Below are 26,426 nucleotides of genomic sequence, written 5' to 3' on the forward strand. Positions count from 1 at the left end.
TTGAATCTGAAGGTGTCTTTAGGTCTCAAGTGCGTCTCTTGTAAACAGCATATAGATGGATCTTGTTTTCTTATCCATTCTTTTACCCTGTGTCTTTTGATTGGAGCATTTAGTCCATTGACATTTAGAGTGAATACTGAAAGATATGAATTTATTGCCATCATGTTTCTTGGAGAGTTGGAGTGTCTCGTGGTGTTCTCTGGTCCTTTCTAGTCTTTGTTGATTTTGGTATTTTTTTTCCTTTTTCTTTTCTTTTCTTGTCATTTTCTTTTTCTTTTTGTTTTTGTTTTTCTTTTTTGTCTTCTCTTCTCTTTTCTTTTCTTTTCTTTTCTTTTTCTCTTTTCTTTTCTTTTGTCTTTTCTCCCCTCAGAGAGTCCCCATTAAAATGTCTTGCAGGGTTGGTTTAGTGGTCACAAACTCGTTTAATTTTTGTCTGGGAAACTTTTAATCTCTCCTTCTATATTGAATGTCAGCCTTGCTGGATAAGGAATTCTTGGCTGCATATTTTTCCAGTTCAGCACATTGAATATATCCTGGCACCCTTTTCTGGCCTGCCAAGTTTCTGTGGATAGGTCTGCTGCAAACATGATCTGTCTTCCCTTGTAGGTTAAGGATTTTTGTTCCCTTGCTGCTTTCATGATTCTTTCCTTGCCAGAGTATTTTGTGAATTTGACTTGATATGCCTTGTTGATGGTTGGTGTTTGATGAATCTAATGGGAGTCCTTTGTGCTTCCTGAATTTTGATGTTGGCGTCTTTACCCAGGTTAGGAAAGTGTTCTGCTATGATTTGCTCACATAAACCTTCTACCCCTTTTTCTCTCTCTTCCTCTCTGGGACCCCTATGATTCTGATGTTGTTCCTTTTTAATGAGTCACTGATTTCTTTAATTCTTAAATCATGCTCTTTTGTCTGAGTCTTCCTCTTTTTGTCTACTTCGTTATTCTCTGTAAGTTTGTCCTCCTTATCGCTGATTCGCTGCTCTGCTTCATCCATTCTAGCTGCTATAGCATCTATTCGAGATTGCAGCTCAGTTATAGGAATTTTTATTTCATCTTGACTAGCTTTTACTTCTTTTATGTCTGCAAAAAGGGATTCTAATCTATTTTTGACCCCAGTTATATTTTTATTATCGTGATTCTAAATTCTGGTTCAGACATCTTGCTTGTATCTGTGTTGGTAAAGTCCCTGGCTGTCGTTTCTTCCTGTTCTTTCTTTTGGGTTTAATTTGTTTGTTTCGCCATTTTGAAGGAAAAAAAGGAATTAATGAGGTAAAAAATAAATTAAAATTAAACAAAAAATCAAAATTAAAAAATTGAAAACAACACACACGAACACAAATCAAATAAATGATGTTAGATCCTAGGTGTGTTTTGGTGTGGGTGTTGAAAGGGGCTTGATAGATTACAGAAAAATGGGGGAAGAGAAAAAGGAAAATGTTTGAATATTTGAAAAAATGAATGCAGTGAAATAGAATGAAATGATTGAAGTAAAATAGAATTTGAGAAATTTACAAAAAAATAAAAATATAGTAGGAAAAAATTAAAAATATTTTCAATAAAAATTGAAAGTATAAACTCTTCTCTTTCTGTATTCAAGAAAAAGACAAGAAATGAAAAAAATTGAATAGATGGACCAGTGAACAGACTGAAATACGATGGAAGTTATATTGTTTTCCCTAGAAGTCAAAGTATGAAGCACTTTATAGTCCATAAACTAGGCAGGGAAACTTGTGGTGTTCCTGAAGAGCGAGTTTGGCCCACTTTGGCGGGGCTTAGTTTAACAGCTCCATTCTCCACTGGATGGCGCTGCTTAGCTTACTGGGGTGGATTGTTGTGGCGCTTGTAGGTGTGTATACACATGGTTGGGAAGGGTGAAAATGGTGTCCTCCAACTACTCAGTCTTTAGTATCGGAACTCTCTTCTGCCCGATCTGCAATCGCGCACCCATTCTTTGTCTCCAGCTTCCATCCAGTCCCTGCTTTTACACTGTCTGTGACCAAGCCCCAGGTGGCATCTCCCTCCTGAGTTTTATCTCAGATGGGGTTGTTTTTCTGACCCTTTAATTATGAGGGACTGTGGCTTTGACCCATTCTGCTTCTCTGTGACACGGTCTCACCAAGCAGTGGCCAGGTGCCGGCTGCACCCGGGAACGTTTATGCGACCATGCTGCTGCTGATGCCCAGAGACTGCGGATGCCCAGAAAAACTCATGTGATCATGTAGCAGCAGCGTTTCAGTGCTTATGGTAAATCACAACACACATCTGGCACCAGGCCTCATCCTTAACGACCATGTTCCAGCACCAGCGAATGTGGTTGTTCTCTGGGGTCCACTGGGGCCTTTGCCTGTGGCTGGGGGGGGGGGGGGCGGGGAACACAGCCTCTACCAAATTTCCTCCCAGCAGGGGAACTGCCTCTTCCTGTGTGTCCTGAGGACCCCTGGACTTCACTCTGCTCCTGGGGATTCTCCCTTCTCACCAGAGCACTGCCTGGTATCTAACTGCAGAGTTTTAGACTCTGTACTCCCCCTGTTTATAGAGTCTTAATGGAATTTAAGCCCCCTCCTTTCTTTCTCCCTTTTTAGTTCAGTCCCTGCGGCTGTTCCCACTTTCTGTCTAGCTGCTTTTGGGGGCGTGCTTTTCCCATACTCTTCCCCCCCCCACCCACAGTCTCCATCCTCTTTCCACAAGCAAACACAGCTCCCTGCCCTCCACGACCTCTCTCCCCCAGCTCATCTTTCTGCACTGTGTACCTGGTGAGTTCTGTAGTTTAGGTTGTGCAGATTGTTGTGTTAATCCTCAAATCAGTTTTCTAGGTGTGCAGGATAGTTTAGTGTTGATTTGGCTGTTTTTCATGGATGCGAGACAAAAATTTCCATGCTGTTCTGTCATCTTGGCTCCTCCCCCCTCTCTTTTTTTTTCCTCTGCTCAGTATAAAGGTTTTATTTATTTTTTTAATTTTTTGACTATTTTATTTTTATTTTTTTTTAATATGAAATTTATTGTCAAATTGGTTTCCATACAACACCCAGTGCTCATCCCAAAAGGTGCCCTCCTCAATACCCATCACCCACCTTCCCCCCGCCCCCCACCCCCATCAACCCTCAGTTTGTTCTCAGTTTTTAAGAGTCTCTTATACTTTGGCTGTCTCCCTCTCTAACCTCTTTTTTTTTTTCCTTCCCCTCCCCCATGGACTTCTGTTAAGTTTCTCAGGATCCACATAAGAGTGAAAACATATGGTATCTGTCTTTCTCTGTATGACTTATTTCACTTAGCATAACACTCTCCACTTCCATCCACATTGCTACAAAAGGCCATATTTCATTCTTTCTCATTGCCCTGTAGTATTCCATTATGTATATAAACCACAATTTCCTTATCCATTCGTCAGTTGATGGACATTTAGGCTCTTTCCACAATTTGGCTATTGTTGAGAGTGCTGCTATAAACATTGGAGTACAAGTGCTCCTATGCATCAGTACTCCTGTATCCCTTGGGTAAGTTCCTAGCAGTGCTACTGCTGGGTCATAGGGTAGGTCTATTTTTAATTTTCTGAGGAACCTCCACACTGTTTTCCAGAGTGGCTGCACCAGTTTGCATTCCCACCAACAGTTCAAGAGGGTTCCCGTTTCTCCACAACCTCTCCAGCATCTGTAGTCTCCTGATTTCTTCATTTTGACCACTCTGACTGGCGTGAGGTGATATCTGAGTGTGGTTTTGATTTGTATTTCCCTGATGAGGAGTGACGTTGAGCAGCTTTTCATGTGCCTGTTGGCCATCCAGATGTCTTGTTTAGAGAAGTGTCTATTCATGTTTTCTGCCCATTTCTTCACTGGGTTATTTGTTTTTCGGGTGTGGAGTTTGGTGAGCTCTTTATAGATTTTGGATACTAGCCCTTTGTCCGATATGTCATTTGCGAATATCTTTTCCCATTCCGTTGGTTGCCTTTTAGTTTTGTTGATTATTTCCTTTGCTGTGCAGGAGCTTTTTTATCTTCATGAGGTCCCAATAGTTCATTTTTGCTTTTAATTCCCTTGCCATTGGAGATGTGTCAAGTAAGAAATTGCTGCGGCTGAGGTCAAAGAGGTTTTTTCCTGCTTTCTCCTCTAGGGTTTTGATGGTTTCCTGTCTCACATTCAGGTCCTTTATCCATTTTGTTTGTTTTTGTGAATGGTGTAAGAAAGTGGTCTAGTTTCAACCTTCTGCATGTTGCTGTCCAGTTCTCCCAGCACCATTTGTTAAAGAGACTGTCTTTTTTCCATTGGATATTCTTTCCTGCTTTGTCAAAGATGAATTGGCCATACTTTTGTGGGTCTAGTTCTGGGGTTTCTATTCTATTCCATTGGTCTTTGTGTCTGTTTTTGTGCCAATACCATGCTGTCTTGATGATGACAGCTTTGTAGTAGAGGCTAAAGTCTGGGATTGTGATGCCTCCTGCTTTGGTCTTCTTCTTCAAAATTACTTTGGCTATTCGGGGCCTTTTGTGGTTCCATACAGATTTTAGGATTGCTTGTTCTAGCTTCGAGAAGAATGCTGGTGCAATTTTGATTGGGATTGCATTGAATGTGTAGATAGCTTTGGGTAGTATTGACATTTTAACAATATTTATTCTTCCAATCCATGAGCATGGAATGTTTTTCCATTTCTTTATGTCTTCTTCAATTTCCTTCATAAGCTTTCTATAGTTTTCAGCATACAGATCTTTTACATCTTTGGTTAGGTTTATTCCTAGGTATTTTATGCTTCTTGGTGAAATTGTGAATGGGATCAGTTTCTTTATTTGTCTTTCTGTTGCTTCACCATTAGTGTATAAGAATGCAACTGATTTTTGTACATTGATTTTGTATCTTGTGACTTTGGTGAATTCATGTATCAGTTCTAGCAGACTTTTGGTGGAGTCTATCGGATTTTCCATGTATAATATCATGTCATCTGGAAAAAGTGAAAGCTTAACTTCATCTTTGCCAATTTTGATGCCTTCGATTTCCTTTTGTTGTCTCATTGCTGATGCTAGCACTTCCAACACTGTGTTAAACAACAGCGGTGAGAGTGGACATCCCTGTTGTGTTCCTGATCTCGGGGAGAAAGCTCTCAGTTTTTCCCCGTTGAGGATGATATTAGCTGTGGGCTTTTCATAAATGGCTTTTATGACGTTTAAGTATGTTCCTTCTATCCCAACTTTCTCGAGGGTTTTTATTAAGAAAGGATGCTGAATTTTGTCAAATGCTTTTTCTGTATCGATTGACAGGATCATATGGTTCTTATCTTTTCTTTTATTAATGTGAAGTATCACATTGATTGATTTGCGAATGTTGAACCAGCCCTGCATCCCAGGAAGGAATCCCACTTGATCATGGTGAATAATTCTTTTTATATGCTGTTGAATTCGATTTGCTAGTATTTTACTGAGAATTTTTGCATCCATATTCATCAGGGATATTGGCCTGTAGTTCCCTTTTTTTTACTGGGTGTCTGTCTGGTTTAGGAATCAAAGTAATGCTGGCTTCATAGAATGAGTCTGGAAGTTTTCCTTCCCTTTCTATTTTTTAGAATAGCTTGAGAAGGATAGGTATTATCTCTGCTTTAAATGTCTGATAGAATTCTCCTGGGAAGCCATCTGGTCCTGGACTCTTACTTATTGGGAGATTTTTGATAACTGATTGAATTTTTTCACTGGTTATGGGTCTGTTCATGCTTTCTATTTTTTCCTGTTTGAGTTTTGGAAGTGTGTGGGTGTTTAGGAATTTGTCCATTTCTTCCAGGTTGTTGGCATATAATTTTTCATAGTATTCCCTGATAATTGCTTGTATTTCTGAGGGATTGGTTGTAATAATTCCATTTTCTTTTGTGATTTTATCTATTTGGGTCATCTCCCTTCTCTTTTTGAGAAGCCTAGCTAGAGATTTATTAGTTTTATTTTTTCAAGAAACCAACTCTTGGTGTCATTGATCTGCTGTACAGTTTTTTTAGATCCTATATTGTTATTTCTGCTCTGATCTTTATTATTTCTGTTCTTTTGCTGCACTTCGGGTGTCTTTGCTGTTCTGCTTCTATTTCCTTTAGGTGTGCTGTTAGATTTTGTATTTGGGATTTTTCTTGTTTCTTGAGATAGGCCTGGATTGCAATGTATTTTCCTCTGAGGACTGCCTTCACTGCATCCCAAAGCGTTTGGATTGTTGTATTTTCATTTTCATTTGTTTCCATATATTTTTAAATTTCTTCTCTAATTGCCTGGTTGACCAGTTCATTCCTTAGTAGAGTGTTCTTTAACCTCCATGCTTTTGGAGGTTTTCCAGACTTTTTCCTGTGGTTGATTTCAAGCTTCATAGCATTGTGGTCTGAAAGTATGCATGGTATGATCTCAATTCTTGTATACTTATAAGGGGCTGTTTTGTGACCCAGGATGTGATGTATCTTGGAGAAGGTTCCATGTGCACTCGAGAAGAAAGTATATTCTGTTGCCTTGGGATGCAAAGTTCTAAATATATCTGTCAAGTCTATCTGATCCAATGTATCATTCAGGGCCCTTGTTTCTTTATTGATCCTGTGTCTAGATGATCTATCCATTGTTGTAAGTGGAGTATTAAAGTCCCCTGCAATTACCACATTCTTATTAAGATTGCTTATGTTTGTGAGTAATTGTTTTATATATTTGGAGACCCCCATATTCAGCGCATAGCCATTTATAATTGTTAGCTCTTCCTGATGGAGAGACCCTAATGATTATATAATGCCCTTCTTCATCTCTTGTTACAGCCTTTAATTTAAAGTCTAGTTTGTCTGATATAAGTATGGCCACTCCAGCTTTCTTTGACTTCCAGTAGCATGGTAGATAATTCTCCATCTCCTCACTTTCAATCTGAAGGTGTCCTCAGGTCTAAAATGAGTCTCTTGTAGACAGCAAATAGATGGGTCTTGTTTTTCTTATCCATTCTGATACCCTATGTCTTTTGGTTGGAGCATTTAGTCCATTTACATTCAGTGTTATTATAGAAAGATATGGGTTTAGAGTCATTGTGATATCTGCAGGTTTCATGCTTGTAGTGATGTCTCTGGTAGTTTGTCTCACAGGATCCCCCTTAGGATCTCTTGTAGGCCTGGTTCAGTGGTGATGAATTCCTTCAGGTTTTGTTTGTTTAGGAAGACCTTTATCTCTCCTTCTATTCTAAATAATAGACTTGCTGGATAAAGGATTCTTGGCTGCATATTTTTTCTGTTCATCACATTGAAGATTTCCTGCCATTCCTTTCTGGCCTGCCAAGTTTCAGTAGAGAGATGGGTCACGAGTCTTATTGGTCTCCCTTTATATGTTAGAGCATGTTTATCCCTAGCTGCTCTCAGAATTTTCTCTTTATTCTTGTATTTTGCCAGTTTCATTATGATATGTCGTGCAGAAGATCAGTTCAAGTTATGTTTGAAGGGAGTTCTCTGTGCCTCTTGGATTTCAGTGCCTTTTTCCTTCCCCAGATCAGGGAAGTTCTCAGCTATGATTTCTTCAAGTACACCTTCAGCACCTTTCTCTCTCTCTTCCTCCTCTGGAATCCCAATTATGTGTATGTTATTGCATTTTATCGCATCACTTAGTTCTCCAATTCTCCCCTCATACTCCTGGATTTTTTTAATCCTTTACTCAGCTTCCTTTTTTTCCATAATTATATCTTCTGATTCACCTATTCTCTTCTCTGCCTCTTCAGTCCGAGCTGTGTTCGCCTCTATTTTATTTTGCAACTCATTTATTGCATTTTTTAGCTCCTCCTGATTGTTTTAGTCACTTGATCTCTGTAGCAATAGATTCTCTGCTGTCCTCTATACTTTTTTTCAAGCCCAGCGATTAATTTTATGACTATTATTCTAAATTCATTTTCTGTTATATTGTTTAAATCGTTTTTGATCAGTTCGTTAGCTGTCACTACTTCCTGGAGTTTCTTTTGAGGAGAATTCTTCCGTTTTGTCATTTTGGAGAGTCCCTAGAGTGGCGCGGAACTGGAGGGCTCTTCCTCTGTGCTGTCTGGAATAACTTGCATTGGTGGCGGGGCCCCAGTCAGACCTGATGTCTGCCCCCAGCCCACCACTGGGGCCACAGTCAGATTGGTGTGTGCCTTATCTTCCCCTCTCCCAGAGGCAGGACTCAGTGTGGAGTGGCGTGGTCCATGTCTGTGCTACTTGCATACTGCCAGCCTTGTGGTGCTGCTTCTATGGGATCTGGCGTATTAGCTGGGGTGGATCTGCAAGGTGCACAGGGGCAGGAGGGGCAGACTCAGCTCGCTTTGCCTTTGGTGGTCTGCTTCAGGAGGTCCCTGCGGCACCGTGAGGGAGGCAGACCCTCAGAGGGATGGATCCACAGAAGCACAGCATTGTGTATTTGTGCGGTGCAAGCAAGTTCTGTGACGGTAACTGGTTCCCTTCGGGATTTTGGCTGGGGGATGGGTGAGGGAGATGGTGCTGGCGAGCACCTTTGTTCCCCACCAAGCTGAGCTCTGTCCTCCTGGGCTCAACAACTCTCCCTCCCATTGTCCTCTAGCCCTCCCGCTCTCGGAGCAGAGCTGTTGACTTATAACATTCCAGATGTCAAGTCCCACTGGCTGTCAGAACTCATGCAGTCTGGCCCCTCTGCTTTTGCAAGCCAGACTCGGAGGCTCTGCCTTGCAGGGTGGGCTGTCCCTCCACTGCACCAGCTCCCTCCTGCCAGTCCGTGTAGCACGCACCGCCTCTCTGCCCTTCCTACCCTCTTCCGTGGGCCTCTTGTCTATGCTTGGCTCCGGAGAATCCGTTTTGCTAGTGTTCTGGCAGTTTTCTGGGTTATTTAGGCAGATGTGGGTGGAATCTAAGTGATCAGCAGGACGTGGTGAGCCCAGCGTCCTCCTACGCTGCCGTCTTCCCTGCTCCTCCCCTCTCTCTTTTTTAACATTTCTTTATTTTTGAGAGATAGAGACAGTGTGATTGGGGGAGGGGCAGAGAGAGAGGGAGACACAGAATCTGAAGCAGGCTCCAGGCTCTGAGCTGTCAGCACAGAGCTCATTGCAGGGCTTGAGCCCACCAGCTGTGAGATTTTGCTGGGTATAATATTCTTGGTTGTAAATTTGTTGGGAGGTTTTGATTGGTGATTCAGTCTCCTTACTAGTAATTAGTCTGCTCTATTTTTTAAATTTTTAGATTTTTTTAATTTTTACATTTATTTATTTATTTTTGAGAGACAGAGAGAGCGCACAAGTGGGGGATGGGTAGAGAGAGAAGGCGACACAGAATCTGAAGCAGGCTACAGGTTCTGAGCTGTCGTCACAGAGCCTGATGTGGGACTCGAACTCACAAACCATGAGATCATGACCTGAGCTGAAGTCAGATGCTCAACCGACTGAGCCACCCAGGTGCTCCTAGTCTACTCTATTTTTAAAAATTTTTTTAGAAAGTTTACTTCTTATGTGAGGTGAAGTCATATGTTTAACTGACTGAGCCACCTAGGTGCTCCTAGTGTTGATAGTTTCTTATAATAATTTTTATTTTTGTGGTTTTGATTGTACTGTTTTTTCTCTCATATTTGATTTTATTTATTTGAGTTCTCTTTTTTTTTCTTGGTTAGTCTAGCTTAAGGTTTGTTAATTTTGTTTATCTTTAAAGCACCAACTTTAATTTCATTGATCACTTTTAATTTTTTTAGTCTCTATTTATTTCTGTTCTGATCTTTTTTATTTCATTCATTCTACAAACTTTGGTCTTATTTTTCTTCTTTTTCTTCTTCCATGAATTGTAAAGTTTGATTGTTTATTTGAAATTTTTGTTATTTCTTGAGCTAGGCCTGTATCCCTATGAACTTCCCTCTTAGTAATGCTTTTGCTGCCCCTATAAACTATATTGTGTTTCATTTGTTTCAAAGTTTTAAAAATTTCTCTTTTCATTTCCATGCTGACCCTTGTTTATTTCTTTTGAAAGATTACCTTAACTGCTGAGTAGAGAATGGATTGGGAAAGGAGGTAGCAAAAATAGTTTTAGAAGATCATTGAAAAGATTAATTCAGTAATCCAGATGTGGGATAATAGGGACTCAGTAGTGATTATGGATAGAGTAAATGGATTGTCATCAATTTTAAGTGATGGTTGAATGTCCATCGATTGTGAGCATGATGGAGAAGGAGGGATAGAGAATGACTGTATTGTGAACAACTGGGTAGATGATGATATAAGGAATGGAGAAGAAACAGCATTGATAAGTATCATAGTAGATATGCTTATGGAGTTTGAGATATCTATGAGACACAGAGACATGAATAGACACTTGTATATGTAGGTTTGGAACCCAGAAAAGAGGTTTGAAGTGGATAAAAGGAAAGTGGGACTTGTTACCAGATGGTGTTAAGACAATGGTAGTAGATAGAATCCCCTTAAAAGAGAATATAAATTGAGGGGCGTCTGGGTGGCTCACTCGGTTAAGTGTCCAACTCTTGATTTCAGCTCACGTCTTGAACTCGGGGTTGTGAGTTCAAGCCCCACATTGGGCTCTATGCTCGGTGTGAAGCCTACTTAAAAAATATATATGTGTATGCATATTCTCAGTTTACATACATATATATGGTATACTATACGTATATATAGTGTATTACATATGTATGCATATATATTGAGAAAAAAAAAGAGGACTAAGTACAGAACTCTGAGGAATTTCAACATTTAGGATTGTGTAGAAGGAGAGGAGTCAGGAATGAAGTTGAGAGGGAAGAGTCGATGAAATAGGAAAAAATCAGAGTTTTTAATGGCAAATAAGTTAAAGATTTTTATAAGGGATGAAGATGTGATTCACTATAATTAATTGAATGTTGATAACATGGGGAAAGAAGCCAGAAAAGAATGGGGTATGAGTGGGAGGGAAGAGACATTAAGAGTACATAGTTCTTTTGAGATTACATTCTTTTTGGATTTGAAGAGTTCACCATTTGAACGTTGAGGTGGAGTGAGATATCCAGTGGAGAAGTAATGTATTTCAGATTGGTGAAGCTGTGGCCCTGAGATTTGAATGAGAGGTAAGGGTTAGAGAAATCTGAGAGTCATTCGTATGGAGATAGTAGATGAAGACTTCAGAAAAAAAGGGAGCCAAAGATAGAAATGGTAGAGACCTACAGTCTCTTTGGATTGTCATTAAATAATATCATGGTATTCATAATTAGAATAAATAATTTGAGCATGGGCTTGTTTCATCCAACTTAGTTGTTCTGAGCTTTGGCTGAGATAATGCATGTTTTGTTCTTAAATTTGATGTTGTTAAAAGCAAGTTATAGTACTCTAAATGCTCACAAAGAGTTGTCAAAACAAGAGCATACATGGTATCTAGTTTTACCACAAGTATTAAGATAAAATTTTAAGAACCTACCAATTTGGCTAATTTTCCAGTAGTTGGTATTTTGCAAAATATATTACTTGTAGTGACAGTATTAGTAGTGAGTCATCCAGTGTTACATATATTCTTATTATTACTCTTGGTTCATACAAATGGTGATACACATTTTGTCAGTCTGCTACCTACAGTGATCCAAAAGATAAGACCTTCCTCCCAGTGAATTTGTCTTTTGTTTCTTACCTACTTGTAGATTATAGAATATCTGAGTTAGTATCTGATTTTGGAAATTTTCGGTATGCAGTTAAGGTTGAAACTATGATTTTCACATTGTCTCAATTTATGTCAAACTATTTGGGGTATATTTGTTAATACTCTTGTTGCAAGTTAAAATTTGCTTAAGAAAAAAAGAGTTATATAAATATATCAGGATATTTCACAGAATCTAAAGGTAGATATTGCAGCTGTATCTCTCAGGAATAGTGTAGAAGGGTCTAATTAATTTAGCTTAGATCAGGAGTGCACACCTGGTTAGTAAACTAGTCAGGTTAATAAGTTTTCCTGGAACATGGTATTTAATCTTGTAATAAAAATTTACATGTCTGCATGGGGTGAGAGGCAGGCAAGTCTAGAATTCTGTTGGCCAAGATAATCAAATGGATACATACTGTCTAGAAAGTCAAGGTATGGGGCACCTTGGTAGCTGAGCTGTTTGAGTGTCCAACTCTTGATTTTGTCTCAAGTCAGGATCCCAGGGTCATGGGATCAAGCCCCGCTGTCAGACTTCACACTGAGCTGAAGCCTGCTTAAGATTGTCTCATCCTCCCTCTGTTCCTCTCCCCACTCATATGCTTGCTCTCTCTCTCTCTCTCTCACACACACACACACACTCTCTCTCTCTAAAGCAAAATAAAATAAAACAAATAAATAGAAAGTCAAGGTATGGACTTGGGCTAATATAGAGTTAATTAACGGTTCCAGTCATGGAACAAAAATCTATGTGCTACTTTAGCGATGTTGTATATCTTAATAGTTTCTGCCCTATATCATGTATACACAAATTCGTGTATATGGTCTTGAGTCTTATTACTGCAGACATGAAAATTGTTCATGTTCCTTGTTTTAGTGCCAATCTCAAATCAGTTGCTGTTTTAGGGTTTCAGTGCATATGTATATTTGGTACATCTGTTACCATCACATTTCCCAATATTTTTTAAACTGTACTTTTTTGTTTAGTGTGTACCAGAGGAAAACAACCACCTGGTTCTAATAGCTCTTGACTGAGAATTCAATGTTTGTGAAAGATGCCAGATTGATATCCTGGAAATTGAAGCCTTGTGTGAATGTGGAATAGCAACAGTGTCAGCTCCCCGAACCTGCCCTCTTAATGTACTTTGGTCTGATCTTCAAGAATAAAGCTCTTCTCAAAGATTATCTCATTTCTTTTTTCTGCCACTGTGAGTGTGTTGATATTCAATGGGCTTTTTAAGGATCAAATATACTTAGGCTCTTCAGAAAGTTTAACTGTCAGGTTACTTTTTTTGTTCCTGTTACTTTTGTTCCTGTATTTCTTTTCATTGTTCACACTTGAGTTGATCACTTAAGATCAGTGGCCCTAATGGATTATTAATTGTAGAAACAAACCAGCCTGCTGGTTGGTGTTGTGGTTCAAATCATACTCTTCCTTTCTCTTATAATTCTTGCACACAAATAGCTTTTTGATGATGAATAATAGCTACCATTTATTGAGCACTTGTATATCAGATGTAAGATGAGATAAATAGGCATGTTATATGAAGTCATTCTTCATCATTAAAACTGTCCTGCAATGGATAGCTGTTAAGTGCTAGAGCATGAATTTGAACCTGGATTTGCCAGAGTTCTGCGTAAATGGTGTCTCACCAAACTGTATTGACTACTCATAAAATATGTTTTTGAATTAAACATCCGAGGAGCAAGTCTATTATATTTTGGTAATGGTTGTTTTAAAATTCTAGTTCCCTGAAACCAAGAGTACACTGTATACAATGTATGTTAGCTAACTTGACAATAAATTATATTAAAAAAAATAACAAGGAATAAAATTCCAGTTCCAGTTTTGCTCGACATTCCATGGTTGTATTCATAGATACTCTTGAATCGCACTTTTTCTTTTAAAAAAAGGTAAAAGTCATCAGGGGCGCCTGGATGGCTCAGTTGGTTAAATGTCTGATTCCTGATTTTGGCTCAGGCCATCATCTCGCCATTTATGGGTTCAGGCCCCACTTTCTTGCTCTGCGCTGGCAGCACAGAGACTGCTTGGGATTCTCTGTCTTCTCTCTCTCTCTGCCCCTCCCCCACCCAAGCTCGCTCGCTCTCTCTCTCTCTCAAAATAAATAAATAAAATTATAGTTAAAAAAGGTAAGTCATCGAACTAATGGGAGCCGTCTGAAGAGTTGAGATCATGGGTAGAAAGCCTTGATAAAACATGGTTTAAAGTTTGAACTGTTCTTCAATATGCAAATTCATAATTTTATGTTAGCATTAACAGGTTTTCAAATAATAAGTACATAAGAGCTTAGCAGTCTAAGCACAGCTCTGGGTTCCTTTGTGTGGAAAAATTTTCTAGGTGGAAGTGCTTTGAAAGTTAGTCCTTTAGTTATTTTATTTTGCATCTGAGTGTTTAGTGAACACTTACTGTGTGCCAATTATTGTGCTATATATTATGAATACAGTGATAAATAAGACAGAAGCAGTCCCAATCCTGAGAAACAGCAGGCTGGAAGGGAGAGAGAAACAGTTTTTTTCTTTTAATTTTTTTTTAACGTTTATTTATTTTTGAGACAGAGACAGAGCACAAATGGGGAGGGTCAGAGAGAGGGAGACACAGAATCTGAAACAGGCTCCAGGCTCTGAGCTGTCAGCACAGAGCTCGACGCGGGGCTCGAACTCACGGACTGCGAGATCATGACCTGAGCCGAAGTCGGCCGCTTAAGCGACTGAGCCACCCAGGCGCCCCAAAACAGTTTTAAAAAAATTCATAATTCAGTTGATAAGGTGCTATGATAGAGGAAGTAAAAGCTATACAAGAAAGAAGGGACATGGGGCACCTGGGTGGCTTAGTTTGTTAAGTGTCCCACTTCAGCTCAGGTCATGATCTCACGGTTCATGGGTTCAAGCCCCGCATCCGGCTCTGTGTTACAGCTCAGAGCCTGGGGTCTGCTTTGGATTCTGTATTTCCCTCTCTCTCTCTGCCCTTCCCCTGCTCATGCTCTCTCAGTCTTTCTCAAAAATAATAATAAACATTAAAAAAGAAAGGACACCTATTTGAGGCTTAGATCAGAAGGTTTTTTTTTTTTTTTTTTTGAGAGAGAGGCAGAGAGTGCACGCATGTGTACACTCATGCAATTTGGGGAGGGTTAGAAGAAGAGGGAGAGAGAGAATCTCAAGCAGGCTCCATGCCCAGCATGGAGCCAGATGTGGGGCTCGATCTTACCACTTTACCACCATGAGATCGTGACCTGAGTTGAAATCAAGAGTCAGTTGCTCAGCTGACTGAGCCACCCAGTCACCCCCAGAAGGGTTTCATAGAAAATTTAATGTGTAGGGTAGGATAAGGAGGATAAGTAAGAATTAGTAAAGTAACAGTGGAAGGGGCAGAGTATTCTAGGCCTAAATGTATGAAGGTCTATTTTGTTATGTTTTGTTTTAATAACAGCTTTACTGAGATATAAATATTTGACATACCTATCACCAGATTCATTCTTTTAAGGTATACACTCAGTGGTTTTCAGTATATTCACAGAGTTGTGTAACTATCACCACTGTCCAATTCCAGAACATTTTTATCACACTGAAAAGAATCCCTGTACCCATTAGAGGTAACTCCCTATTCTCTACTCTCCCTAGCTTCTGGCAACCACTAATCTACTTCCTGTCTCTAAGAATTTGCCTGTTCTGGGGTGCCTGGGTGGCGCAGTCGGTTAAGCGTCCGACTTCAGCCAGGTCACGATCTTGCGGTCCGTGAGTTCGAGCCCTGCGTCGGGCTCTGGGCTGATGGCTCAGAGCCTGGAGCCTGTTTCCGATTCTGTGTCTCCCTCTCTCTCTGCCCTTCCCCCGTTCATGCTCTGTCTCTCTCTGTCCCCAAAATAAATAAACGTTGAAAAAAAAAATTAAAAAAAAAAAAAAGAATTTGCCTGTTCTGGACACTGCATATAAATAGAGCCATATAGTATGCAGTCTTTTGTGACTGACTTCCTTTCACTTAGCATAATGTCTTCAAGGTTCATCTATATTGTAGCATGTATTAGTAGAAAGTCTGTTTGGAGGCATGGAGATGGGCAAGATTAAGAAGTAAAAGTTCGGTTGATTAGAATGACCAGTGCATAGAGTAAGAACCTGAAAATAAAGAGAAGTTGTCATACTAAAGAGGTAAGCAGAAACCAACTCAAACAGAACTATGTTTTAGAGATATGGACTTTAAGGGCAGTCGGAACCATTGAGTGGTGTTAAGTACAAAAATAATATAATCAGATTTGTGTTTTGCATTTGCATAGAGAACAGGCTAGATGGACACAAAACAGGGGGCAGGGAGAATAGTTAGGATTCTTACAAAAATCTGGGCAACAGAAAGATGTCAGTGATATGGAATATGCCAGTGGAAATGGAGAGAAATGTATGGATTTGAGAAGCTTAAAAGGCAGTATTGGTAAAACTTGGTGTTAGACTGAATGTAGAGGTAGAAGGAGAGGAGAAATAGTATCTAGAATGGTGTTCAAGGCTTTGAGTTTGTCACCTGGGTGGATATGATTCATAGACTCATTAAGGAGCTGGCTACCTAGATAGGTTTCAGGGTGCTGATCTGTAAGGAGTTCTAAAATGGCACCGGAAAGTTGATGAGATGAAAAATGTATTTACCAGAACACTTGGTAGAATGTTATATATCCTTTAGAGGAAAACTTTAATAAGCTTCTTTGGAAGAAGGTAAGATCCCCTCCCTCACCTAGCTTCTTGCTTGAATAATGAGGTATTTCCCAAACTATACTCTCAGAAGCTCAAAGACTGTTTTATTTAGGTATATGCAAATTTAGAGTCAGCTAAATAGTTGAGTAGAGAAGAGGCTATCAATGGATCTTCTTTTTTCCCTGTCCTTTTTATGGTTCTTACCCTTTCCCTTAGAATATTTATATAAGATTGGGTTGAAGAGTATCAAAGTACTAACTTATTACATGTGTCTATTGCTATGTAATAAATTACACCAAAACTCATGGGTTTGAGCCCCACATCTGCTGCGCTGTCTCTCTCTCTTTCCCCTGCCTCTCTGCTTCTTCCCCACTATGCTTTCTCTCTCAAATAAATAAACTTAAAAATTAAAAAAAATATATTAAAAAATAAATAAGTTACACCAAAACATAGTGGCTTAAAACAATAATTTAACAAAATTGTCGAGGAGAAAGCAGGCAAAAACCTCTTTGATCTTGGCTGCAGCAACTTCTTACTCAACATGTCTCCAGAGGCAAGGGAAACAAAAGCAACAATGAACTATTGGGACCTCATCAAAATTAAAAGCTTCTGCACATCAAGGAAACAGTCAGCAAAACTAAAAGGCAACTGACCAAATGGGAGAAGATATTTGCAAATGACATATCAGATAAAGGGTTAGTATCCAAAATCTGTAAAGAACTTCTCAAACTCAACACCCAAAAAACAAATAATCCAGTGAAGAAATGGGCAAAAGACATGAACACATACTTCTCCAAAGAAGATATCCAGATGGCCAACTGACACATGAGAAAATGCTCAACATCACTCATCATCAGAGAAATACAAATCAAAACCACAATGAGATACCACCTCAAACCTATCAGAATGGCTAACATTAACAACTCAGGCAACAGCAGATGTTGGCAAGGATGCAGAGAAAGAGGATCTCTTTTGCACTGTTGGTGGGAATGCAAGCTGGTGCAGCCACTCTGGAACACAGTATGGAGGCTCCTCAAAATATTAAAAATAGAACTACCCTATAACCCAGCAATTGCACTACTAGGTATTTATCCACAGGATACAGGTATGCTGTTTTGAAGGGACACATGAACCCCAATGTTTATAGCAGCACTTTCAACAATAGCCAAAGTATGGAAAGAGCCCAAATGTCTATAGGTGGATGAATGGATAAAGAAGATGTGGGGTGTGTGTGTGTGCATAATGGAGTATTATACATATATATATGGAGTATTATATATATACACACACATGTATATACATATATAATATATACACATATATACATATACATGTGTATATATATTGTATATACATATATAAATGGAATATTATACATATATGCATATTTAACATATATAATGTATAGTGTGTGTGTATATATATGTATATATAATGGAGTATTACTCAGCAATCAAAAAGAATGAAATCATGGGGCGCCTGGGTGGCTCAGTCAGTTAAGCGTCCGACTTCAGCCAGGTCATGATCTCGCGGTCTGTGAGGTCGAGCCCCGCGTCAGGCTCTGGGCTGATGGCTCAGAGCCTGGAGCCTGTTTCCGATTCTGTGTCTCCCTCTCTCTCTGCCCCTCCTCCGTTCATGCTCTGTCTCTCTCTGTCCCAAAAATAAATAAAAAACGTTGAAAAAAAAAATTAAAAATAATAAAAAAAAAAAAGAATGAAATCTTGCCATTTGCAACTATGTGGATGGATCTAGAGTGTACTTTGCTAAGCAAAATCAGAGAAAGACAAATATCATAATGACTTCACTCATATGTGGAATTTAAGATACAAAACACATGAACATAAGGGAAGGGAAGCAAAAATAATATAAAAACAGGGAAGAGGACAAAACATAAGAGACTCTTAAATATGGAGAACAAACAGAGGATCATTGGAGGGGTTGTGGGAGGGGGGATGGGCTAAATGGGTAAGGGGCATTAAGGAATCTACTCCTGAAATCACTATTGCACTTTATGGTAACTAATTTGGATGTAAATTAAAAAAATAAAAAATAAAAAAATAAAATACAATAAACAATAATTATTATCTCTTTTGCTTCTGGGGATTGGCTGGGATCAGCTGGGTGGTACTCAGGGTTTTCATGAAGTTGTAGTCAGACAGTGGCTGGGGCTTGCCTGAGGTTTGCTTCTCTTGAGGCTTGTTCATATATGTAAAGGTTCATGGGCAAAATCATCTACGTGTGGCCTTTCCATGTGGTCTCTCTGGTATGATAGCTGGATTCCAAGAGTGAGTATCCCAAAAAGACCAGGCAGAAACTGTGTTTTTGTGACCTAGCTTTGGAAGTTTTGCTCTGTTAGTTAAGGTAGTCATGAAGGTCTGCCCATGTTTAGAAGAAGGGAACATAGATTTCACCACTCCTGTAAGAAGATCATGTGGGATGGGAGATAATGTAGCAGCTGTCTTTGCAAATACAATCTGCCACACCTAATTTGAGAGTCTTGGATAGGGAACAAAGAAAATTACTTTGGAAAATTGAATGCAATTTTGTACATACTGAGTTTAACTCCTTGTCAGACTTACTGGTGGAAATGTTAAAAAGTTTGGTTACTAAGCAGATACTGAATTTGTTCTATGGTAAATAGTATTAATGAGAGCCAAGATAGGAAACATTATTTAAATGAGAACACTTTCTAGTTTATCCTTGTTTTCTTCTTCTATTTTAACCTGTGGCCAGGATTTTGGGAATTACTGTCTTTTCCCTATTTAACAGTGGTTTGACATAATGATTTTTTGACTTTAGGTTCATTCTAAAGCAGTACACAGTTAGTAGAAACCATACTTCAGATTTTGAATTTTGATTCCTTCCCAGGCTTGTAATATGTGGTATGATATTCTCTTGGGATGCTGGGCAGCAGCAGTGAGCCATGGCTCCCAGTCAGCCATGTGATTGCAAGGATAATGAGCCTGTACACTTACAACCTCTGTACCTATTCAACCATTCTGTTTTTCACTTTCAGTACAGTATTCACTGAGTTACATGAGATATTCAACACTTTGTTATAAAATAGGATTTGTGTTAGATGATTTTGCCCACCTGTAGGCTAATGTAAGTGTTCTGAGCATTTTTAAAGTAGGCTAGGCTAAACAGTGATGTTCAGTAGGTTAGGTGTATTAAATGTGTTTTTGACCTAATGATCTGTTCAACTTATGATTAGTTTATTGGGACATAATCCCATTGTAAGTTGAGAAAGATCTGTATTACCTTCATACATCTCTTCTGTTATAAACATGTCCATACAAGGGTTTCCTATAAATTGCTTGCATTTTAAAAAATGTTTATTTATTTTGAGAGAATGTGAGCTGGGGAAGGAGGAGCAAGAGAGAGAGAGAGAATCCTAAGCAGGCTCTGCACTGTCAGCACAGAGCCTGATGTGGGGCTTGATCCCATGAACCGTGAGATCATGACCTGAGCCAAAATCAAGAGTCAGGCGCTTAACTGACTGAGCCACCCAGGCATCCCAATCGTTGCATTTATTTATTTATTTGTTTGTTTATTTATTTATTTATTTATAAATGTTTATTCATTTTTTTGAGAGAAAGAGAGACAGAGCATGAGCAGGGGAGGGACAGAGAGAGAGAAAGGGAGACACAATCTGAACCAGGCTCCAGGTTCTGAGCTGTCAGCACAGAGCCTGTTGTGGGGCTTGAACCCACCAACCATGAGATCATGACCTGAGCCGAAGTCTGATGCTTAACTGACTGAGCCACCCAGGCACCCCTGCATTTTTATATTTTAAACATCAGTTTTATTCCTGTCATTTTCCTTATAGGTTTATTTTTTTAAACTTAGTTTTAAATTTTCAGTGATTCTTCTTTCTCTCTTTTCCCATATATAATTAAAATTTAATCCCAGAAAAGTAATCGTCCAAAATCCTTGTTTTTTCCTATCCTGTTCCATTTTCAGTTTTCATAGTCAAAGGTAAAAATTTAAGTAGCATGGGTCTTAGTAATTGAAATTCATGTCTCTTCAATCCTCTTTTCTATTATTAACAAATAATAAATAGGGGCACCTGGATGGCTCAGTTGGTTGAGCCTCTGACTCTTGATTACAGGTTAGGTCATAATCTCACTGTACCTGAGATCCAGCCCCATGTCGGGCTCTGTGCTGACAACGTGGAACCTGCTTGGGATTCTCTCTCTGTCTGTCTCTCTTTCTCTCTCTGTCTCTGCCCCTCCCTTGCTCTCTCTCGCTCGCTCTCTCTCAAAATAAATAAATGTTTAAAAAAACAGAAATAATAAACATTCATTCCATGAAAAATTAGGGCTACAGAAAATTGAAAAAAATGTAAATCACCTGAACACTACCAAGAGTTTTTGTATTATATTTTAGTATATATTTCTTAAGACTTTAAGGTTTTGAGACACCTGGCTGGCTCAGTCAGTAGAGCACATGACTACTCTTGATCTCAGGGTTGTGGGTTTGAGCCCTATGTTGGGTGTGGAGGTTACTTAAAAATAAAATCTTAAAAGAGACTTAAAACTTTTCCCGAAACATGGGGAATTTATAAAATTTGTACATTGGGGTGCCTGGGTGGCTCAGTCAGTTAAGTTGGTTAATTAAATAATTAATTAATTAAAATAAAGAAATAAAATTTGTACCATTAAAATGGCTGCTTTCAACTGACATTTAGATTTTTTCCCCAATATTTAACTATTTTAAACATCAGTCTAACAGTTAACTTAGTTTATATCTTTTCTCTTTATCTAATTATTTCCTTGAGGTAAATCTCTGGAATGTAATTGTTATGTCAAAGGGCCTGTGTTTATATAGTAATGATCAAATTTCCCAGTTATTGCACCTGGCTTGCTCAGTTGGTGGAACATGCGACTCGTGATCTCCAGGTCATGAGTTCAGGCCCCATGTTGGGTGTGGAGCCTACTTAAAAAAAAAAAATTCCCAATTATTTAAATCCTTGTCACTTTTTTTTTCCTCTTCCACTGGAGAATTTCTCTGTTTTTGTTTGTCTCTTGCATTTGCTTACTGTCTCTTTTTCCCACAGTACACACATCCACAAATATTTATTAGGTAGGAAGAAGTCTTCATCATGAGATTGATTACTTAAATATGGACTTCATCAGTCTCCGTGAAGACAATCCTTGTTCTCAGTGGACTGACAGTTCATTGGGGGAGGTAGATGGGCATACTGACAATGTAAATTAATTTGGTAAGTGCTGCCATTAGTAGAGAGCATGCATGACACGAGCATAGGGTGACTCTTCTAAAACAGGCTACAGAGAATCAGGGAAGGCTTCCCAGGTTGAGTTGAGAGTGAGTTTGAGTTGAACCTTGTGGTAACACAAATTAGCTAGGCAAAGAAGAGTGGCAAAAGTGTCTCAATATGGGCATAGAGCATGCAGTGAGAGAGAAGTATGATAAAGCGTCTCACCAGAAATTGGGTATTTTTGTATGATTGGAGCTTAGGGAAGTAGTGGAGAACAGTTTGGAAAAGAAGCAGAGACCAAGTTCTGAAGGGATCTATATGCCATGCTAAAAAACCACACTTAATTCTTAGGGGAAGGAGTAAGGGGATTTATTCATTAGCTAGAAAAGCACAGTCAATCTGGGTAGTAGTTGTGGTGACAAATGAAGACCCATCACTGACATCCAGATGTGTCTATTAAGTAGGTGAGATAGGAAGGGGATAAGGTGAGAACTGATGAGGGCCTAAAATAAGGCAGTTGTAGAAATAGAAGGAGGTAGATGTAATTAAGAGCTTTTTATTTGGAATCCTTGCCATGGGAGGTGTGTTATATGCTATACTTAATTAAACATCCTGGATATTTTGAATACCTGCTATATGACAAGCACTGTGCTGGGGTCTTGGGATAAAAGTATGAATAAAAGGGTTTCCTGCCTTGAGTGGCTTATTGTTATGTAGAGTGCAGCAGATTGCAAAGAGAGAAATTACCATGTAATGTAAAACATGTTGTAGGTGTAAGTACGTTATGAGAGCATAGAGAACTAAGCAATTATTAATTTCATATTAAGAGGTGACATTGAGCAGAATCTTGAAGTTCTGAAGTTTTTTTTCCTGCATATCTTGAACTGTATTTAAGGCATTTTATATTGTATTTTATGTGGTATATCCATCCACTTACAAAACTTCTTTTGTTCCTTCCAAAAAGCAATTACATAATGCCAAAAGACAATGAAAAGTCTTCTACCATAAAGTGTTCATTCTGGTAAAAAAGTACTAGATAACCGTTTCTTATCTGGAAAGCACTACTGGTTGCTTGTCTATTTATCTTTCCCTTTGTTTTTCTAAACTATTTCTTAGTTTGTTAGGACATTGACAACTTTTAAGGCTACTTTTGAGAAAGAATACAATATTGTATTCCATTATATGTCAGTTCTCAAAGATAAGAATAAAGACTTGTGGCTAAATAGGAAGGATTGACCCCCCCCACCCCCTTTATTTTTGTCTTCCTAAAACTGCACTGAAATGATAGGAAGAAACAACAGAAAAGGAAAACAACAGTGGATGGGAGCTTTGAGTGAATGAAAAAAGTAAAGAAAGGTCTTAGAACTGAAGAAGCAATAAATTGTAGATGTGATGAGAAGCAAGTCTACACCTGCACAGAACCTTAGAGAAACTTATGGAAGTTCTAGGGATCTCTGAAGGCTTAGGTGAGGTGTGGTGCTGAAAACAGAAATTGGTTGGTAGTCTGTGCAAGGAGTGGTTAGTTATGCTGGTATTCTGTCCTAATTATGTAGCTAAGTAACATTATCCTTGTCCTGCAGGAGACAAAAGGTTTATTTTCTGGAAGAATTGAATTATGAAAGCTTTGCATTAAGAAATCCCAGGCATATCAAAAGGTAGGAATAGGTGCAGGGTTGAAAGTAGGTTGACTAAGGGAAATGTAATGTGAAGTTATAAATGTAAACTTGAGAACAGTCTCCATCTTGTGTGAGTTTCCTCTAGACACATTTAAGCTCCTTAGGGGAACACAGGGAGTTAGACAGTTGGATTTAACCAGACTTGAGGCTTTGCCAGCTGAGGCTAAAGGTCAAAAGAATAAAACTCTAGAAGAAAAACCTGTGATGTTTGAGATAGCTACATAATATTATTGGACTTGCCTCACACATGACAATAGATACAGACATACAGGATTTAACTTGGAGTCTATAGAGTTAATTTTATTTGTTTAAAAAAATCTTCAGTTAGGTAGATATTAGAGGAGAGGATCTTACTTTTGCCTCGTTCATTTTGACTTTGGTACTTCTACTTGTATAATCCTTTCCTACTTCTGATGTGATTTAGTTCTTTGATAGATGTAAGCCTGGTTCTTAGCATCAACAGCACTTCTCATTTAGAATTTTAACAAATACATATTTTTTTTCAAGTTTTCAAGATAGGAAAATTTCCGTCCCTCCCTCTCTTCCTTCCTTCCTTCCTTCCTTCCTTCCTTCCTTCCTTCCTTCCTTCCCAAATTTATTTATTTATTTAGAGAGAGAGCGGGGGAGGGGCAGAGAGAGAGAGGGAGAGAGAGAATCCAAAGCATGCTCCCCATTGCCAGTGCAGAGCCTGACATGGAGCTTGAACTCACGAACTGTGAGATTCTGACCTGAGCCGAAATCAAGAGTTAGATGCTTAATCAACTGAGCCACCCAGGTGCCCCTCACCAGAGATTTTCATTCTCTCTCTCTCTATATATATATATTTTTTAATGTTTATTTTATTTTTGACAGGGAGAGAGAGAGAGAGACAGAGCATGAGCAGGGGAGGGGCAGAGAGAGAGGGAGACACAGAATCCGAAGCAGCCTCCAGGCTCTGAGCTGTCAGCACGAAGCCGGACGCAGGGCTCGAACTCACAGACCGCGAGATCATGACCTGAGCTGAAGTTGGACACTCAACCAACTGAGCCACCCAGGCGCCCCCATTCTATATTTTTTATTGGTTTCTGGAAACTTGAATTTTCGGCATTTTAAAAATTCTCTTATTTTTTAATAAGTACATTATTTTTCCATCAGATAATGGAGTTGAATTTACAATAATGCCAGAAAAATTTCTTTTAGTGCATATTATCTTTAAAATTAAGCGATGTTCATTAGATCATCTCTAAGATACTTTCCTGTTCTGAAATGCTATGATCATATGTTTGATATTTTATATGGGTAATATGAGATTCTTAATTTTATTCGGATTACAATTACCAATCTTGTTCAAGACTAAATTAGGCTCCTAAAGAATTTCAAATCTTCTCTAAACAGCTACAGAAGTATTTAAATTGGACTACTGTAACTTCATGGATATTGTCATATATTCAGAAGAAGGAAATAACATTTGAGGAAGCTTTGAAAGCTTTGTCTTTTGCATACCGCTAGTAGTAAGGATAATGTTGGGCTAATAGATCCATTGCTTCTAAACAATGGAGGAGGACTAGAATCCTAAGAGACTCCATTTGGAGGAAAACAGTTGTTTTGCAATAAAAATCTCAACAGGAAGCCTCTGAATCTCAATTTAAGAAATCTGTATGTACAGGAAAAAAAAAAAGACATTCTAGTGAAGCAGCAGTTTTGCTAGCTTTGGATTCTTGGAGGGCTTATTGTAATACAAAATAATTGGTATTTTTATGAATTTACAGAGTTAAGTAGAAAGTGCCTGCCTCTGAGGTTTTATTTTGTATTATCCACTGAGAATAAAAAATATTCAAAAATTCTTAACTGTTTATGCAACGTTTAACCTTTGGCCTTCTTAGACAGTAAAATGTGTCTGCTGCATTTCATAGTAGCCAGGTCTTTGAATCTGAAGATGTAATTTATTATTTAAGCCCCATAGCTGTCATTTGTCTGGCTGTGATAGGTTTATATGAAGAAAATTAGGGCTTATTGCTTTAGCAAATATAATGAGCAATGTGTTTTTTTTTTTTTTTCTTTAGGATCAAATAGGGCATACTGAATCAGCAGGACTGGCTGGTGGTGCAGCAAGCATCATGAGTAAGCACAGGGAAGTCTGTCCCTTATCACGTGTGTAAGGGGAAAAAGGTAAGAAAACCAATGTTCTATTTCTGTTAGAGATTGAACTTAAGAAAACAGCTAAATCTACAGAAAATAATGCTCATGTATATATGCTGCTTGCTTCATTTATAACATTGCCTCTTGTTAAATCAGGAGTATAGTTTTAAAAAAAGATTTGACTTAAATCCAGAGGAAGGGTATTTTAAAATTACTGTTGAGTTATGTCAAAATTCTAATTTTTCTGCCAGTGCTTGGCTTTTTCCTTTTAGAGTCAGCTTCTACTTTGAGCATAAAAAGGTAATTTCAGCATGAAAAAGAACACGGATTTGAGCAATATTGTTGGTAGAAAAAAAATAGTGATATATCTATCCAATTAATCTTATTTCTATTTCTTAGTCATCATGTAAGAGCAAAGCAATTAAAGCTAATTTTGGGGCAGGGAAGCAAATATAGATTTAATTACATTATTTTATTTTGTATTTTTAGACTAATTGTGAAGAGCAATAATTTCCAGCAGAAAATTGGAAGTATTTTACTAATTCTTGTAGAGCAGGAATCATTGATTTTTTTTTTTTCCTGACTAGGAATCATGTTTGATTTCTTTTAGGTCATACAATTACTTAAGGGGCTGGAAATGGTAGGGAGGGTTGAGGATGTGTGGGTAAGATGAATTTCAGAAACTGATTATACCATTCACTAATGGCATGTTGCATACTCTGGCTGAGTTTAATTTTCCATGTAAGCTTTAAGAATAGAGGCATGAGTCTGACAGTGTGTGATAGCAGAGTGAGCTCCTTTTCAGTTGAGAGTGGAGTAGAGAGGCCCTTAGTAGTTAGTGCCTTCCTCATCAAAACTTCTGGGCCTACAGTTGGAAGGGTATTTCTTATACCCTAGCCACCTCATGTAGAGGCATAAGAAGGGGGTGCTGGTTTTTGCTTTTACTGGGCAAGATCTTATTCTTCAGGTATTACCTCTTTAGGAAGTTTTCAACCTACTGAAAAAATTATCAACAATAATAAAAAATAATCAGTGGTAATCAATTATTAGAATATTTGTCACAGTAGCCTACCCTACCTCCCAAATACATCCCTGCCTCAGTCTGATTTAGCTTCACCTCTTCTTTGGCTCCATAGCCCTCAGGACATATAT

At 38.6% G+C, this 26,426-nt stretch overlaps 1 protein-coding gene across 3 annotated transcripts in view; it reads left to right on the plus strand.

Annotated features, from left to right (window-relative positions):
* ZFYVE9 (zinc finger FYVE-type containing 9) overlaps positions 1-26,426 on the plus strand; it is a 220,095-nt gene that overhangs the window by 52,897 nt on the left and 140,772 nt on the right. For all 3 annotated transcript variants that reach the window (XM_043574953.1, XM_043574954.1, XM_043574955.1), the window contains exon 2: positions 25,199-25,304. The gene's annotated coding sequence lies outside the window, so the exon portion shown is untranslated. The remainder of the gene's footprint in view (positions 1-25,198; positions 25,305-26,426) is intronic.

This window comes from Prionailurus bengalensis, chromosome C1, assembly GCF_016509475.1.
Source record: "Prionailurus bengalensis isolate Pbe53 chromosome C1, Fcat_Pben_1.1_paternal_pri, whole genome shotgun sequence".
NCBI classification, from domain to species: Eukaryota; Metazoa; Chordata; class Mammalia; order Carnivora; family Felidae; genus Prionailurus; species Prionailurus bengalensis.